The sequence below is a fragment of the Petromyzon marinus genome, chromosome 52, assembly GCF_048934315.1.
Source record: "Petromyzon marinus isolate PM22_M1 ecotype Great Lakes invasive population chromosome 52, UKy_Petmar_22M1.pri1.0, whole genome shotgun sequence".
Taxonomy (NCBI): Eukaryota; Metazoa; Chordata; class Hyperoartia; order Petromyzontiformes; family Petromyzontidae; genus Petromyzon; species Petromyzon marinus.
In genome coordinates, this window is record NC_133718.1 from 11,945,136 (window position 1) to 11,962,441 (window position 17,306).

Below are 17,306 nucleotides of genomic sequence, written 5' to 3' on the forward strand. Positions count from 1 at the left end.
ATGTATGTGTCAGTGAGTGTGTCTGAGTGTATGTATGTGTCAGTGAGTGTGTCTGAGTGTCTGTATGTGTCAGTGAGTGTGACTGAGTGTTTGTATGTGTCAGTGAGTGTGTCTGAGTGTCTGTATGTGTCAGTGAGTGTGTCTGAGTGTCTGTATGTGTCAGTGAGTGTGTCTGAGTGTCTGTATGTGTCAGTGAGTGTGTCTGAGTGTCTGTATGTGTCAATGAGTGTGTCTGAGTGTCTGCATGTGTCAGTGAGTGTGTCTGAGTGTCTGTATGTGTCAGTGAGTGTGTCTGAGTGTCTGTATGTGTCAGTGAGTGTGTCTGAGTGTCTGTATGTGTCAGTGAGTGTGTCTGAGTGTCTGTATGTGTCAGTGAGTGTGTCTGAGTGTTTGTATGTGTCAGTGAGTGTGTCTGAGTGTCTGTATGTGTCAGTGAGTGTGTCTGAGTGTCTGTATGTGTCAGTGAGTGTGTCTGAGTGTCTGTATGTGTCAGTGAGTGTGTCTGAGTGTTTGTATGTGTCAGTGAGTGTGTCTGAGTGTCTGTATGTGTCAGGGAGTGTGTCTGAGTGTCTGTATGTGTCAGTGAGTGTGTCTGAGTGTTTGTATGTGTCAGTGAGTGTGTCTGAGTGTCTGTATGTGTCAGTGAGTGTGTCTGAGTGTCTGTATGTGTCAGTGAGTGTGTCTGAGTGTTTGTATGTGTCAGTGAGTGTGTCTGAGTGTCTGTATGTGTCAGTGAGTGTGTCTGAGTGTATGTATGTGTCAGTGAGTGTGTCTGAGTGTCTGTATGTGTCAGTGAGTGTGTCTGAGTGTTTGTATGTGTCAGTGAGTGTGTCTGAGTGTCTGTATGTGTCAGGTTTGCTGAGCATTTCTGTGAGGTCCTGGGGGAGGGAAAATCCCTCAGCCAGGAAAACATCGTGGCACAAAGTGAGGATGACCCTGCTAAGGCTGCGGTGCCTCAAATATTGGAAGAAGTCACCCCCTGTGAGTGGCTGGCTGAGGTGCCATCTGTTGAGGAAGTACTGAGGGCGATCCGGAGTCTGAGACCAGGAAAGGCAGCGGGCAGAGATGATCTCCCAAGCGAAATGCTGAGGGAGGGTGGCGTTTGTGCACAGACTGCCCTATATGACATCATAACAACGGTCTGGACCACTGGACGGGTTCCGCAGGATTGGAAGGATGCCCTGGTGGTCCCCCTCTTTAAGAAGGGGGACCGCACAGACTGCAACAACTACAGGGGCATCTCACTCCTCAGTGTGCCGGGAAAGGTCCTGGCAAGGATTATTCAGCATCGCCTTGCCAGGCACGCTGAGGAGAGGCTTGCGGAGCCCCAATGCTGTTTCAGGAAAGGGCGGTCCTGCACAGATGCTATATTTTCTGTCCGTCTGCTACAGCAGAGGTGTAGGGAATTCCAACAAGACCTACATCTCTGCTTTATTGACCTGGTCAAGGCCTATGATACCATCAGTAGGCCTGGGCTCTGGGTAGTTCTTCGTGCTTTTGGAGTACCTGACCCTCTGCTCACGATCATTAAGGACCTTCATGATGGTGAGCGGGCCCGGGTAAAACTACGTGGCCGGGAGTCAGAGCCATTCCCTGTACACCTTGGGGTGCGACAGGGATGTCCTCTGGCTCCCACATTATTTAACATCTATTTTTACCACGTAGTTCGTGAAGCCTTCAATAGCTGTACCGGGGGAATCTACATATGGTACAGATATAATGGGAGGCTGATCGATGCCCGGGTGCGGTCAAGGGATGGCTCCCTATTGCTCAACCACGTTATGTATGCTGATGATTTGGTAATAGCTGCTCAGTCAGAGGAGGAGTTGGAGACGCTGCTGCTGAGACTGGAGCGTGCCACTAAGAGGTGGGGCCTTACCATCAGCCCCACCAAAACTAAGCACCTGCCTGGGTATTTTGTACCATCGGACACTCCACCCCCACAACTCCCAATCGGTGATGGGGCAGTTGTGGAGAGAGTGGAGAGTTTCCCATACCTGGGCAGTGTGCTTATGACTGGCTCCAGTTTAACAGCAGAGGTCTCACTCCGAATCAGTCGAGCGGCAATATATTGTCATCGGTTGCGTAACGCTGTGTGGAAGCTACCTGGTCTGTTGCTCCGCACTAAGCTTCAGGTCTTCTCGGCCATGGTCATTCCCTCCCTTCTCTACGCTTGCGAAACGTGGACCCCCCTAATGGAACATCTTCGCCGGTTAGAAACATTTAGGCTGGCCTGCCTACGATCCATCCTGGGTTTAACCAGACTGGATTGTGTGAGGAGCTCACAAATCCTTGAAAGATCTGGGCAGGGTCCCATCGGTGAGCTCCTCCGGCGGGCAAGGCTGCGATGGCTGGGTCATGTAGCCCGCATGCCCAGCCACCGCATGCCGAAACAGCTTTTGTTTGGCCGGATTAAGGGGGCTAAGCGGGCGCGGCACGGGCTAGAGAAGAGATGGATTGATGTGGTACAGGAGGACGTGGAGCTGAGTGGACTTGCCGATGACTGGTACCAGCGGTGTCAAGATCGGCCTCTGTGGAGGAGGCTCGTGAAGGATGCTACTGGGCAGTTGGAGGCAGTCGCCCTCCAACAACAACGGAGGGCGGAGGAGCGACGCTCAGAACAACGAGCGGAGCGCCGGGTAGCTAAAGCACAGCAGGTTGGCACAGTAGGGGGCACAGGTGGTGCATCAGCCAGTCATCTCAGTCAGTCGACCCGTGGCACCTGGGTCTGCCCCGTGACCTCCTGCCAGCGGGCGTTCGACACTTCACGTGGCCTCAGGGTGCACATAGCCTGGCACAAGCGTCGTGGTGACGTCATCCCCACTTAGTGGCGAATGGCGGTTGTTGTTGTATGTGTCAGTGAGTGTGTCTGAGTGTTTGTATGTGTCAGTGAGTGTGTCTGAGTGTCTGTATGTGTCAGTGAGTGTGTCTGAGTGTTTGTATGTGTCAGTGAGTGTGTCTGAGTGTTTGTATGTATCAGTGAGTGTGTCTGAGTGTCTGTATGTGTCAGTGAGTGTGTCTGAGTGTTTGTATGTGTCAGTGAGTGTGTCTGAGTGTTTGTATGTGTCAGTGAGTGTGTCTGAGTGTCTGTATGTGTCAGTGAGTGTGTCTGAGTGTCTGTATGTGTCAGTGAGTGTGTCTGAGTGTCTGTATGTGTCAGTGAGTGTGTCTGAGTGTTTGTATGTGTCAGTGAGTGTGTCTGAGTGTTTGTATGTGTCAGTGAGTGTGTCTGAGTGTCTGTATGTGTCAGTGAGTGTGTCTGAGTGTCTGTATGTGTCAGTGAGTGTGTCTGAGTGTCTGTATGTATGTCAAAGCCGATGAGTCAGGTGCCTTCTATGACCTCCTGTCACAGGTGCTGGCTAAAGTGGCCCCTCGGGATAGAGTCATCTTGTTGGGTGACTTCAATGCCCGAGTTGGTCATGATGCTGGCACCTGGTCTGGAGTGATTGGAGGGCATGGGCCAGATCAGCTCAATAACAATGGTAGGAGGCTGCTAGATTTTTGTGCAGCCCATGGGCTTGTAATTACCAACACGCTGTTCCGGCATCGGTGCATCGACACAACATCATGGATGCATGCCGGGTCCAAGCAAGAACATCTGCTCGACTACATAGTGACGGACCAGCGGATGCGAGCCCATGTCCTTGACACCAGGACCTACCGTGGAGCTGATCTGCCCTCTGACCATCGACTAGTCATCTGTAAGATGCGCCTGCCATTCTTCCGCTCCGGTTGTGGGTGTACACCCAGGACCCCATTCCAACCTAAAGTGGCCTGGTCTCAGTTATCTGATGAAAGTTGCAAGCGAGAATTTCATCATTGCTTGCGGCTGGGGTTGGCACCGTCCCCCACTCCTCCTGATGTCGAGGGTAAATGGGCGAGGTTTAGGACTGTCACTCATGCAGCTGCATTGGCCGCTTTGGGTACGCGGTCCAGACCTCCCCAGAGACCCTGGCTGACAGAGGAGGTGTTCAGGATAGTTGAGAAAAAGCGACAGGCCCACTGTCATCGGCTACAGAATCCCACGTCAGAGAATGAGGAGTCTTACCGCAGCCTTCGCTCGGAGGTTCGGAGAGCCATGAGGCGCTGTAGGGATGGGTGGTGGTCGCGGGTTGCTGAGGAGATGGAGTCTGCCTCAGTGGCCCGCGATCACAAATTTATATTTAACTCCATCAAAAAAGTAACCTGCAGCGCCACACCTATTACCATCATTAGGGGAAAAAACGGTGATCCAATCTCCGACCCCCAGGAACAGGTTTGCAGATTTGCTGAGAATTTCTGTGAGGTCCTGGGGGAGGGAAAATCTCTCAGCCAGGAAAACATCGTGGCACGAAGTGGGGATGACCCTGCTGAGGCTGCGGTGCCTCAAATATTGGAAGAAGTCACCCCCTGTGAGTGTCTGGCTGAGGTGCCATCTGTTGAGGAAGTACTGAAGGCGATCTGGAGTCTGAGACCAGGTAAGGCACCGGGTAGAGATGATCTCCCAAGCGAAATGCTGAGGGAGGGTGGCGTTTGTGCACAGACTGCCCTATATGACATCATAACAACAGTCTGGACCACTGGACGGGTTCCGCAGGATTGGAAGGATGCCCTGGTGGTCCCCCTCTTTAAGAAGGGCGACCACACAGACTGTAACAACAACAGGGGCATCTCACTCCTCAGTGTGCTAGGAAAGGTCCTGGCAAGGATTATTCAACATCGCCTTGCCAGGCACGCTGAGGAGAGATTTGCGGAGCCCCAATGTGGTTTCAGGAAAGGGCGGTCCTGCACAGATGCCATATTTTCTGTCCGTCTGCTACAGCAGAGGTGTAGGGAATTCCAGCAAAACCTACATCTCTGCTTTATTGACCTGGTCAAGGCCTATGATACCATCAGTAGGCCTGGGCTCTGGGTTGTTTTTCGTGCTTTTGGAGTCCCTAACCCTCTGCTCACGATCATTAAGGACCTTCATGATGGTGAGCAGGCCCGGGTTAAACTATGTGGCCGTGAGTCAGAGCCATTCCCTGTACACCTTGGGGTGCGCCAGGGATGTCCTCTGGCTCCCACATTATTTAACATCTATTTTGACCACGTAGTTCGTGAAGTCTTCATTAGCTGTACCGGGGGAATCTCCATTTGGTACAGATATAATGGGAGGCTGATCAATGCCCGGGTGCGGTCAAGGGATGGCTCCCTATTGCTCAACAACGTTATGTATGCCGATGATTTGGTAATAGTTGCTCATTCAGAGGAGGAGTTGGAGACTGCTGCTGCTGCTGCTGAGACTGGAGCGTGCCACTAAGAGATGGGGCCTTACCATTGGCCCCACCAAAACTAAGCACCTGCCTGGGTAAATTTCGATTTAAAGCTTTCATGACTGCAAGGATTCATCTTCTTTGGTTCTTTCGGTAAAGTCACATAGAATGAGAATAAAATAATAAATTGATTAAATAAAATAACACAATAATATTCTCACGTCGTTTCGGCCACAACACAAGCGGCCTTCATCAGGTGAAGGGACGAGACTGTCTGAAGGACAGCGCTGGAGTGAAAAAGCCACGCTCAGATCGCGACCTTTAAGCTGTGTGAGAAGAAACAAAGCGCCTTGACAAAGGAATTAGCATTGAATTTAGCATTGAAATGGCTGAGTGATAAGCTTGTGACTGGTTACAGAAATGGCTATGTTAAACTTAAAGCATACACATCCGCAGAGGCACCCCTTGACAAAGGGATTAGCATAGGATTTAGCATTGAAATAGCTAAGTTAAAGCATACACATCCGCAGAGGCACCCCTTGACAAAGGAATTAGCATAGAATTTAGCATTGAAATAGCTGAGTGATTAGCTTGAAACTGGTCACAGAAATAGCTATGTTAAAGTCAGAGCATACACATTCACAGAGGCACCTAGTACAAATCAAACAGGAGAATTTAGCATTGAAATAACTAGGCGAATTTAGCAATGATAAATTTAGCATTGCTAAATTAGCATTGCTAAATTAGCTAAATTCGCCTGAAATAACTAGGCGAATTTAGCAATGATAAATTTAGCATTGCTAAATTAGCATTGCTAAATTAGCTAAATTCGCCTAGTTATTTCAATGCTAAATTCTCCTGTTTGATTTGTACTAGGTGCCTCTGTGAATTTGTATTCTCTGACTTTAACATAGCTATTTCTGTGACCAGTTTCAAGCTAATCACTCAGCTATTTCAATGCTAAATTCTATGCTAATTCCTTTGTCAAGGGGTGCCTCTGCGGATGTGTATGCTTTAACTTAGCTATTTAAATGCTAAATTCTATGCTAATTCCTTTTTCAAGGGGTGCCTCTGCGGATGTGTATGCTTTAACTTTAACATAGCCATTTCTGTGACCAGTCACAGGCTAATCACTCAGCCATTTCAATGCTAAATTCAATGCTAATTCCTTTGTTAAGGCGCTTTGTTTCTTCTCACATAGCTTAAAGGTCGCGATCTGAGCGTGGCTTTTTCACTCCAGCGCTGTCCTTCAGACAGTCTCGTCCCTTCACCTGATGAAGGCCGCTTGTGTTGTGGCCGAAACGTCGTGAGAATATTATTGTGTTATTTTATTTAATCAATTTATTATTTTATTCTCATTCTACGTGACTTTACCGAAAGAATCAAAGAAGACCTGCCTGGGTATTTTGTACCATTGGACACTCCACCCCCACAACTTCCAATCGGTGACGGGGCAGTTGTGGAGAGAATGGAGAGTTTCCCATACCTGGGCAGTGTGCTTATGACCGGCTCCAGTTTAACAGCAGAGGTCTCACTCCGAATCAGTCGAGCGGCAATATATTTTCATCGGTTGCGTAACGCTGTGTGGAAGCTACCTGGTCTGTCGCTCCGCACTAAGCTTCAGGTCTTCTCGGCCACGGTCATTCCCTCCCTTCTCTACGCTTGCGAAACGTGGACCCCCCTAATGGAACATCTTCGCCGGTTAGAAACATTTAGGCTAGCCCGCCTACGATCCATCCTGGGTTTAACCAGGCTGGATTGTGTAAGGAGCTCACAAATCCTTGAAAGATCTGGGGAGGGTCCCATCGGTGAGCTCCTCCGGCAGGCAAGGCTGCGTTGGCTGGGTCATGTAGCCCACATGCCGAGCCACCGCATGCCGAAACAGCCTTTGTTCGGCCGGATCGAGGGGGCTAAACGGGCGCGGCAAGGGCTAGAGAAGAGATGGAGTGATGTGGTACAGGAGGACGTGGAGCTGAGTGGACTTGCCGATGACTGGTACTAGCGGTGTCAAGATCGGCCTATGTGGAAGAGGCTCGTGAAGGACGCTACTGGGCAGTTGGAGGCAGTCGCCCTCCAACAACAACGGAAGGCGGAGGAGCGACGCTCACAATAACGAGCGGGAGCGGCGGGTGGCTAAAGCACAACAGGTTGGCAAAGTAGGGGGCACAGGTGGTGCATCAGCCAGTCATCTCAGTCATCTTAGTCAGTCGACCCGCGGCACCTGGGTCTGCCCCGTGACCTCCTGCCAGCGGGCTTTCGACACTTCACGTGGCCTTAAGGTGCACATGGCCTGGCACAAGCGTCGTGGTGACGTCACCGCCACTTAGTGGCGAATGGCGGTTGTTGTTGTTTCTTTGAATGTGTCTGTGTGTGTGTTTCAGTGAGTGTGTCTGTGTGTGTTTCAGTGAGTGTGCCTGTGTGTGTGTGTTTCAGTGAGTGTGTCTGTGTGTGTGTTTCAGTGGGTCTGTGTGTGTGTTTCAGTGAGTGTGTCTGTGTGTGTGTTTCAGTGAGTGTGTCTGTGTGTGTCTGTCTGTATGCTTCAGTGAGTGTGTCTATGTGTGTGTTTCAGTGAGTGTGTATGTCAGGGAAACGGTGTATACAGCCTTAAGTGCGCTCTGCCCCAAATCCGACCACCCGAGTTCGATTCCCGCTCACGGCAAACACCAGTGACGATTATCTGAGCTTGTTCTGGGCCTCCCCTAGATCGACTCAGCCTCAAATCAGTACTATAAACAATGTTTATTTGACCAGGTAAGGTCCACTGAGCGATGTAGCTGTTTTTTAGAAGCGACCTGGCCACAAATGATAGCTCAAAGAAGTGGCTTGTCAAGTAGAAATTTAAAGCAGCCAAATACACAGACAGGGAGACAAAGGCGGCCGGGAATGATGCTGCTTATCCACCCCCTCGTGTGGTGAGTTGACCTTCATAACTGCTCGCTAACAGCACTTGCCAAGAAAATCTGTTCAGCCTATACGGGGGATCTTTGTTTAGTCTCTGTGTCACTGTGTGTCTCTGTGTGTCAGTGTGTCTCTATGTGTCTATGTATCACAGTGTCTCTCTGTCAGTGTGTCACTATGTGTCTATGTGTCAGTGTGTCAGTGTGTCAGTGTGTCTCTGTGTCACTGTGTGTCTCTGTGTGTCTCTGTGTCTCTGTGTCACTGTGTGTCTCTGTGTCACTGTGTGTCTCTGTGTCTCTATGTGTCTATGTATCACAGTGCCTCTCTGTGTGTCAGTGTTTCAGTGTATCTCTATGTGTCAGTGTGTCTGTATGTGTGACTGTGTGTCTCTGTGTCACTGTGTGTCTCTGTGTGTCTCTGTGTCTCTATGTGTCTCTGTGTCTATATGTGTCTATGTATTTCTATGTGTCTATGTATCACAGTGTCTGTCAGTGTGTCTCTGTGTCACTGTGTGTCTCTGTGTCTCTATGTATCACAGTGTCTCTCTATGTGTCAGTGTGTCAGTGTGTCTCTATGTGTCACTATGTGTCTCTGTGTAACTGTGTCTCTATATCTATATTTGTCTATGTATCACAGTGTCTCTCTGTGTGTCAGTGTGTCTCTGTGTTACTGTGTGTCTCTGTGTGTCTCTGTGTGTCTCTGCGTCACTGTGTGTCTCTGTGTCACTGTGTGTCTCCGTGTGTCTTTGTGTCTCTATGTGTCTATGTATCACAGTGTCTCTCTGTGTGCCAGTGTTTCAGTGTGTCTCTATGTGTCTCTGTGTCACTGTGTGTCTCTGTGTCACTGTGTGTCTCTGTGTCTCTATGTGTCTCTATGTGTCTATGTATCACAGTGTCTCTCTGTGTGTCAGTGTGTCTCTATGTGTCTATGTGTTAGTGTGTCTCTGTGTCACTGTGTGTCTCTGTGTCTCTGTGTCACAGTGTCTCTCTGTGTGTCTCTGTGTCACAGTGTCTCTCTGTGTGTCTATGTGTCAGTGTGTCTCTGTGTCTCTGTGTGTCTCTGTGTCTCTATGTGTCTATGTATCACAGTGTATCTGTGTGTCTGTTTCAGTGTGTATCTATGTGTCTATGTGTCAGTGTGTGTCTCTGTGTGTCAGTGTGTCTATGTGTCCATGTGTGTCTATGTGCCTCTATGTGTCTGTGTCTCAGTGTGTCTATGTGTCAGTGTGTCTCTATTTGTCAATGTGTCTCTGTGTCAGTGTGTCTCTATGTGTCTATGTATCAGTGTGTCTCTATGTGTCTATGTATCAGTGTGTCTCTATGTGCCTATGTGTCAGTGTGTCTCTATGTGTCTCTGTGTGTCACTGTGTCTGTGTCTCTATGTATCAGTATCTCTATGTATCAGTGTGTCAGTGTGTCTCTGTGTGTAAGTGTATCACAGTGTGTCTCTGTGTGTCTTTGTGCCAGTGTGTCTCTATGTGTGTCAGTGTATCACAGTGTGTCAGTGTGTCTCTATGTGTGTCTGTGTGTCAGTGTATCAGAGTGTGTCTGTGTGTCTCGGTGTGTCACTGTGTGTCAGTGTGTCTCTGTGTCACTGTGTGTCTCTGTCACTGTGTGTCTCTGTGTCTCTGTGTCACAGTGTCTCTGTGTGTGTCTCTGTGTCACAGTGTCTATCTGTGTGTCTATGTGTCAGTGTGTGTCTCTCACCTCTCGCCTTCTTCTCGCGTGCGCTTGGACTGCTCTCTACGCCGCAGATGCTGCGAGCGTTTTATTACCGAAAAGCATCATCAGCAGCATCATCATCAGCAGCATCATTACAATGATTATGATTCAACAAACGAGCTCCGCCCACTCAGGTAACCCCCCCACCCCCTCACCACTTCCCCCCGCCTGCCCCCGCACACCCCCCCCTCCTCACCCCCCCCCCTCACATCATCTCTTGACCCCTCATCTGCTCACCCCCACAGCACCTCTCCTCGCCTATCACCCCCACCTCTTCCCGTCATCACCCTCCACTATCCACTTCCTCACCCACCGCACCAGCACCTCACCCGTCATCACCCTCCACTATCCACTTCCTCACCCACCGCACCAGCACCTCACCGGCTCCACTCCCCCTCTCTCATGCCGCTCGTCACTCACCAACCACAGCCTCCTCACCGCCCTCCCCCCACCCCGTGTCAAAGTCCCACCGACGTGGCTCTCCACTCGGACCACGCTCCTCCTGCTGCTGCTGCTGCTGGGGCTGGGGCTGCTGCTGCTGGGGCTGGGGCTGCTGCTGCTGGGGCTGCTGCTGCTGGGGCTGGGGCTGCTGCTGCTGGGGCTGCTGCTGCTGGGGCTGCTGCTGCTGCTGGGGCTGCTGCTGCTGGGGCTGCTGCTGCTGCTGGGGCTGGGGCTGCTGCTGCTGCTGCTGCTGGGGCTGCTGCTGCTGCTGCTGGGGCTGCTGGGGCTGCTGCTGCTGGGGCTGCTGCTGCTGGGGCTGCTGCTGCTGCTGCTGCTGGGGCTGCTGCTGCTGGGGCTGCTGCTGCTGCTGGGGCTGCTGCTGCTGCTGCTGCTGGGGCTGCTGCTGCTGCTGCTGCTGGGGCTGCTGCTGCTGCTGCTGCTGGGGCTGCTGCTGCTGCTGCTGCTGGGGCTGCTGCTGCTGCTGCTGCTGGGGCTGCTGCTGCTGCTGCTGCTGGGGCTGCTGCTGCTGCTGCTGCTGGGGCTGCTGCTGCTGGGGCTGCTGCTGCTGCTGGGGCTGCTGCTGCTGCTGCTGCTGGGGCTGCTGCTGCTGCTGCTGCTGGGGCTGCTGCTGCTGCTGCTGCTGGGGCTGCTGCTGCTGCTGCTGCTGGGGCTGCTGCTGCTGCTGCTGCTGGGGCTGCTGCTGCTGCTGCTGCTGGGGCTGCTGCTGCTGCTGCTGCTGGGGCTGCTGCTGCTGCTGCTGCTGGGGCTGCTGCTGCTGCTGCTGCTGGGGCTGCTGCTGCTGCTGCTGCTGGGGCTGCTGCTGCTGCTGCTGCTGGGGCTGCTGCTGCTGCTGCTGCTGGGGCTGCTGCTGCTGCTGCTGCTGGGGCTGCTGCTGCTGCTGCTGCTGGGGCTGCTGCTGCTGCTGCTGCTGGGGCTGCTGCTGCTGCTGCTGCTGGGGCTGCTGCTGCTGGGGCTGCTGCTGCTGCTGGGGCTGCTGCTGCTGCTGCTGCTGGGGCTGCTGCTGCTGCTGCTGCTGGGGCTGCTGCTGCTGCTGCTGCTGGGGCTGCTGCTGCTGCTGCTGCTGGGGCTGCTGCTGCTGCTGCTGCTGGGGCTGCTGCTGCTGCTGCTGCTGGGGCTGCTGCTGCTGCTGCTGCTGGGGCTGCTGCTGCTGCTGCTGCTGGGGCTGCTGCTGCTGCTGCTGCTGGGGCTGCTGCTGCTGCTGCTGCTGGGGCTGCTGCTGCTGCTGCTGCTGGGGCTGCTGCTGCTGCTGCTGCTGGGGCTGCTGCTGCTGCTGCTGCTGGGGCTGCTGCTGCTGCTGCTGCTGGGGCTGCTGCTGCTGCTGCTGCTGGGGCTGCTGCTGCTGCTGCTGCTGGGGCTGCTGCTGCTGCTGCTGCTGGGGCTGCTGCTGCTGCTGCTGCTGGGGCTGCTGCTGCTGCTGCTGCTGGGGCTGCTGCTGCTGCTGCTGCTGGGGCTGCTGCTGCTGCTGCTGCTGGGGCTGCTGCTGCTGCTGCTGCTGGGGCTGCTGCTGCTGCTGCTGCTGGGGCTGCTGCTGCTGCTGCTGGGGCTGCTGCTGCTGCTGGGCCTCTGGGCAGGTTCCTGCGCCTTGGCAGGAGGCGTCGTGATGCCCAGCGCGCTGGGACCGCATTGCCACGGGGACTGCCTCTTGGTTCGATAAAAAAAATAATCATCATCTTCATCATCCGTTTTTGCTTTTCCTTCTCTCGCTGCCACTCAATACGAGAATTATTATCCCTCAATCTTCTTCCTTCCCTTGAATGATGCTCATTATCGCCAGCCAAATCGTCATCAACTCGTAATGACATATTATAATTATGGATAATCATCGATGAGTCTTGGCTTCGTGCTGATTCATCGACTCACTCACACACTCACCTACCCACTCACTCATACACTCACCTACCCACTCACACACTCACCTACCCACTCACTCATACACTCACCTACCCACTCACTCATACACTCACCTACCCACTCACTCATACTCACCTACCCACTCACTCATACACTCACCTACCCACTCACTCATACACTCACCTACCCACTCACTCATACACTCACCTACCCACTCACTCATACTCACCTACCCACTCACTCATACACTCACCTACCCACTCACTCATACACTCACCTACCCACTCAACCTGCCATTCATCCACCCACTCACCTACCCACTCAACCTGCCATTCATCCACCCACTCACCTACCCACTCAACCTGTTATTCATCCACCCACTCAACCTGCCCTTCATCCACTTACCCACTTAACCTGCCACTTATTAATTCACTCACCCGCTCAACCACGACGAACATTGTGGCATTACCGCTGTCGTTTCTGACAGCGCAGGGCGATGATCACGCAGGAAAGGCGCTGCAGTTATTTCACGGACGCAGCCTGCGGTCGTTTTGCAGTCGACTGGCGATGCTGCTGCTACTGCTGCTATCCCAATTGCGCAATCTGCCGCTGTATATATTTATTGATTAAAATTCTTCCACCGTTTCGTCGGCACACAAATGGCCCGCTGCCCGCTTCGAATGACGTCACTGGGTCTTTAACGTCCACTGCGAGCGAATCAGACGGCGCATGGCAGTAGCAGTGTTCGTATTTTTTTTTAACGTGGTAACTGCACAACGACCGCGGTATTTACCAGGGCGGCCTTGCCGGGTTCGAACCGCGAACCTCTGCAACGAGCGGCGAAGGCTGCGTCACCGCCCCCATTATGATGATCTCAAACGATGATCTTAAAGATATAATGAAATAGACTTTTTATCGAAATACTGCATATGAAAATCATTCATCGCCATCAGCAGCAAACCTATCAACTCGCAATGTCATCAATTCGCAACCATTTAATATCCTCCAATTAATTGGAAATCTTATATATATCATATATATCTCCAGAACTAATATTATTGCATCAACATCATAATCGGCATCTTCAAAGCAATTCATTCTTAAATGAGCCATCATTGACTCAGTGACCCGTGGGGACGGCACTCTACTCTGTGACCTGTGGTGTGACTCTGTGACCCGTGGTGTGACTCTGTGACCTGTGGTGTGACTCAGTGACCCGTGGGGATGGCACTCTACTCTGTGACCTGTGGTGTGACTCTGTGACCCGTGATGTGACTCTGTGACCTGTGGTGTGACTCTGTGACCTGTGGTGTGACTCTGTGACCCGTGATGTGACTCTGTGACCTGTAGTGTGACTCAGTGACCCGTGGGGACGGCACTCTACTCTGTGACCTGTGATGTGACTCTGTGACCCGTGATGTGACTCTGTGACCCGTGGTGTGACTCAGTGACCCGTGGGGACGGCACTCTACTCTGTGACCTGTGGTGTGACTCTGTGACCTGTGGTGTGACTCTGTGACCCGTGATGTGACGCAGTGACCCGTGGGGACGGCACTCTACTCTGTTACCTGTGGTGTGACTCTGTGACCCGTGATGTGACTCTGTGAACTGTGGTGTGACTCTGTGACCCGTGATGTGACTCAGTGACCCGTGGGGACGGCACTCTACTCTGTGACCTGTGGTGTGACTCTGTGACCCGTGATGTGACTCTGTGACCTGTGGTGTGACTCTGTGACCCGTGATGTGACTCTGTGACCCGTGGTGTGACTCAGTGACCCGTGGGGACGGCACTCTACTCTGTGACCTGTGGTGTGACTCTGTGACCTGTGGTGTGACTCTGTGACCTGTGGTGTGACTCTGTGATGTGTCTGTGACCCGTGGTGTGACTGTGACCTGTGGTGTGACTCTGTGACCCGTGGTGTGACTCTGTGACCCGTGATGTGACTCAGTGACCCGTGAGGACGGCACTCTACTCTGTGACCTGTGGTGTGACTCTGTGACCCGTGGTGTGACTCTGTGACCCGTGATGTGACTCTGTGACCCGTGGTGTGACTCAGTGACCCGTGGGGACGGCACTCTACTCTGTAACCTGTGGTGTGACTCTGTGACCCGTGATGTGACTCTGTGACCTGTGGTGTGACTCAGTGACCCGTGGGGACGGCACTCTACTCTGTGACCTGTGGTGTGACTCTGTGACCCGTGATGTGACTCTGTAACCTGTGGTGTGACTCTGTGACCCGTGATGTGACTCTGTGACCCGTGGTGTGACTCAGTGACCCGTGCGGACGGCACTCTACTCTGTGACCTGTGGTGTGACTCTGTGACCCGTGATGTGACTCTGTGACCTGTGGTGTGACTCAGTGACCCGTGGGGAAGACACTCTACTCTGTGACCTGTGGTGTGACTCTGTGACCTGTGGTGTGACTCTGTGACCCGTGATGTGACTCAGTGACCTGTGGTGTGACTGTGACCTGTGGTGTGACTCTGTGACCCGTGATGTGACTCTGTGACCCGTGGTGTGACTCAGTGACCCGTGGGGATGGCACTCTACTCTGTGACCTGTGGTGTGACTCTGTGACCCGTGATGTGACTCTGTGACCTGTGGTGTGACTCTGTGACCTGTGGTGTGACTCTGTGACCCATGATGTGACTCTGTGACCTGTAGTGTGACTCAGTGACCCGTGGGGACGGCACTCTACTCTGTGACCTGTGGTGTGACTCTGTGACCCGTGATGTGACTCTGTGACCTGTGGTGTGACTCTGTGACCTGTGGTGTGACTCTGTGATGTGTCTGTGACCCGTGGTGTGACTGTGACCTGTGGTGTGACTCTGTAACCCGTGATGTGACTGTGACCTGTGGTGTGACTCAGTGACCCGTGGGGAAGGCACTCTACTTTGTGACCTGTGGTGTGACTCTGTGACATGTGGTGTGACTCTGTGACCTGTGGAGTGACTCTGTGACCTGTGGCACCTGCTGGGTCCGTTCTGCAACCTGCCAGCGGGCGTTCCACACTTCACGTCGCCTTAAAGCGCACCTAGACTGGCACTCGCGCCGAGGAGACATCACAGCCACTTAGTGGCGAATGGCGGTTGTTGTTGGGGCTTTAAAAGGAAAATAAAAAAGGTGACGTTTCGGGCAATGATCCTTCTTTATTGCACATGGAGGCGCCGGCGAGGGAGTGTGTGTCTGTGGACCGGGGCAAGGCGCCTGGCGACTGAACGCTTCCATCGCCCGCGGTCCCGTTGCCCCAGCAGCTCCACTCCCGCTTGGCTCTCCGCTGCGTGCCATCTGTCATATCTGTGCACAGTCACCACGCGACGCTTTCCTGCAATGTCACGACGGTCCGTCGACCGAAACGTCAAAACGTCCCGCTCTCTTTTCTTCCCGGTGACAGCACCGAGAGTGGTCGAGGCACGGCCCTGCCGCGATAGTCGCGGGGCTCCGTGGACTCCACGCACCTTGAACTCCGCGCCTGACTGGCGAGCTGCGAGGAGTGGGGGGCAGTGGGGGGTGAGCGGGGTGAGCGGGGCAGGAGGAGTTTCACAGCCCCCCCCCCTACCCGCCATCACCTGCACGCAAGGTAACACGACCTTTGCACGTGGCCACCCGAGGGATCACGCGGGCTGACGAGCCGCGGGGAGGGGGGCCCACGAGAGCGGTGTGGGGGGGGGCCTTGAACTCCGCTCTCGGCAAGTGAGCTGCGGGGAGGCGGGGGGGGGGGGGGCAGTGGGGGGGGGAGGGGGGTAGGGAAGTAGGGGAGTTTACTCTCACCTGAGTTTCACCCCCCCCCCTCTCCATCCCAGGTGTGACGCAACTTGTGTACATGGCCACCCAAGGAAATGTCACGGAACAATAAGGGGGGGGGGGGGGGGGGGTGTAGGGTGGGATGGGTATCTCCGCTGTGGGATGGTGACATACACACACTCACACACACTCTCACACACACTCAACAACAATCGCCATTCGCCACTAAGTGGCGGTGACGTCACCACGACGCTTGTGCCAGGCCATGTGCACCTTGAGGCCACGTGAAGTGTCGAACGCCCGCTGGCAGGAGGTCACGGGGCAGACCCAGGTGCCACGGGTCGACTGAGATGACTGAGATGACTGGCTGATGCACTATCTGTGCCCCCTACTGTGCCACCTGCTGTGCTTTAGCCACCCGGCGCTCCGCTCGTTGTTGTGAGCGTCGCCCCTCCGCCCTCCGTTGTTGTTGGAGGGCGACTGCCTCCAAATGAACCGATTGGCGGTGACCCGGGTCACCAAAACCTCCATAAATCCGAAACCAGGCCTATGAAGGCGGGAGATGTCACTGAGCCCGATATGCACGCCAAATATGTAAATAAACAACACATGCAAAACACCCATAAAAAGGGAGGCTGCTGGGGATTTGTGCATGGCAACGGCTGTGTATTGCTTGTTTTGAAAGTACATCAGGATGCTGGTCTGGTCATTCTCCAGCACGTTCTGCTTCTTACGGGGGCGGCCACCCCCTTGTCTTTGGGAGCGAGACCACTTGGAGGCAATGGCGCACCAGGCGCTCGCTTGGTACGGCCGGCGGTCATGGTCGTGCTGGCGGGATCGACATCGTCGTGGTCATCATCGCTCCCAGCGTCGCCCTCCGGCAGGACAAGGTGGTACCAGCGATGCTCCTAGAAAAAAACCTTAAACTATGCCCGGCCCACCAATATTTTGCGGTGACCCGGGCTACCGCCAATCGATTCAACTGCCCAGTAGCGTCCTTCACGAGCCTCCTCCACTGAGGCCGATCTTGACACCGCTGGTACCAGTCATCGGCAAGTCCACTCAGCTCCACGTCCTCCTGTACCACATCACTCCATCTCTTCTGTAGCCCGTGCCGCGCCCGTTTAGCCCCCTCGATCCGGCTGAACAAAAGCTGTTTCGGCATGCGGTGGCTGGGCATGCGGGCTACATGACCCAGCCAACGCAGCCTTGCCTGCCGGAGCTCACCAATGGGACTTTGCCCAGATCTTTCAAGGATTTGTGAGCTTCTCACACAACCCAGCCTGGTTAAACCCAGGATGGATCGTAGGCAGGCCAGCCTAAATGTTTCTAACCGGCGAAGATGCTCCATTAGGGGGGTCCACGTTTCGTAAGCGTAGAGAAGGGAGGGAATGA

The 17,306-nt window shown here is 53.7% G+C and overlaps 1 protein-coding gene across 2 annotated transcripts in view; it reads right to left on the reverse strand.

Annotated features, from left to right (window-relative positions):
* The window catches only part of GDA (guanine deaminase), a 98,797-nt gene extending 86,075 nt beyond the window's left edge, over nucleotides 1-12,722 (reverse strand). The window contains exon 1 of one of the 2 annotated variants that reach the window (XM_032974062.2): nucleotides 12,604-12,722. The gene's annotated coding sequence lies outside the window, so the exon portion shown is untranslated. Of the gene's footprint in view, nucleotides 1-9,838; nucleotides 9,946-12,603 lie in introns of those variants that run through there. The other variant, XM_076051865.1, reaches the window with a different exon arrangement.
* Between the last annotated feature and the right edge of the window lie 4,584 nt (nucleotides 12,723-17,306).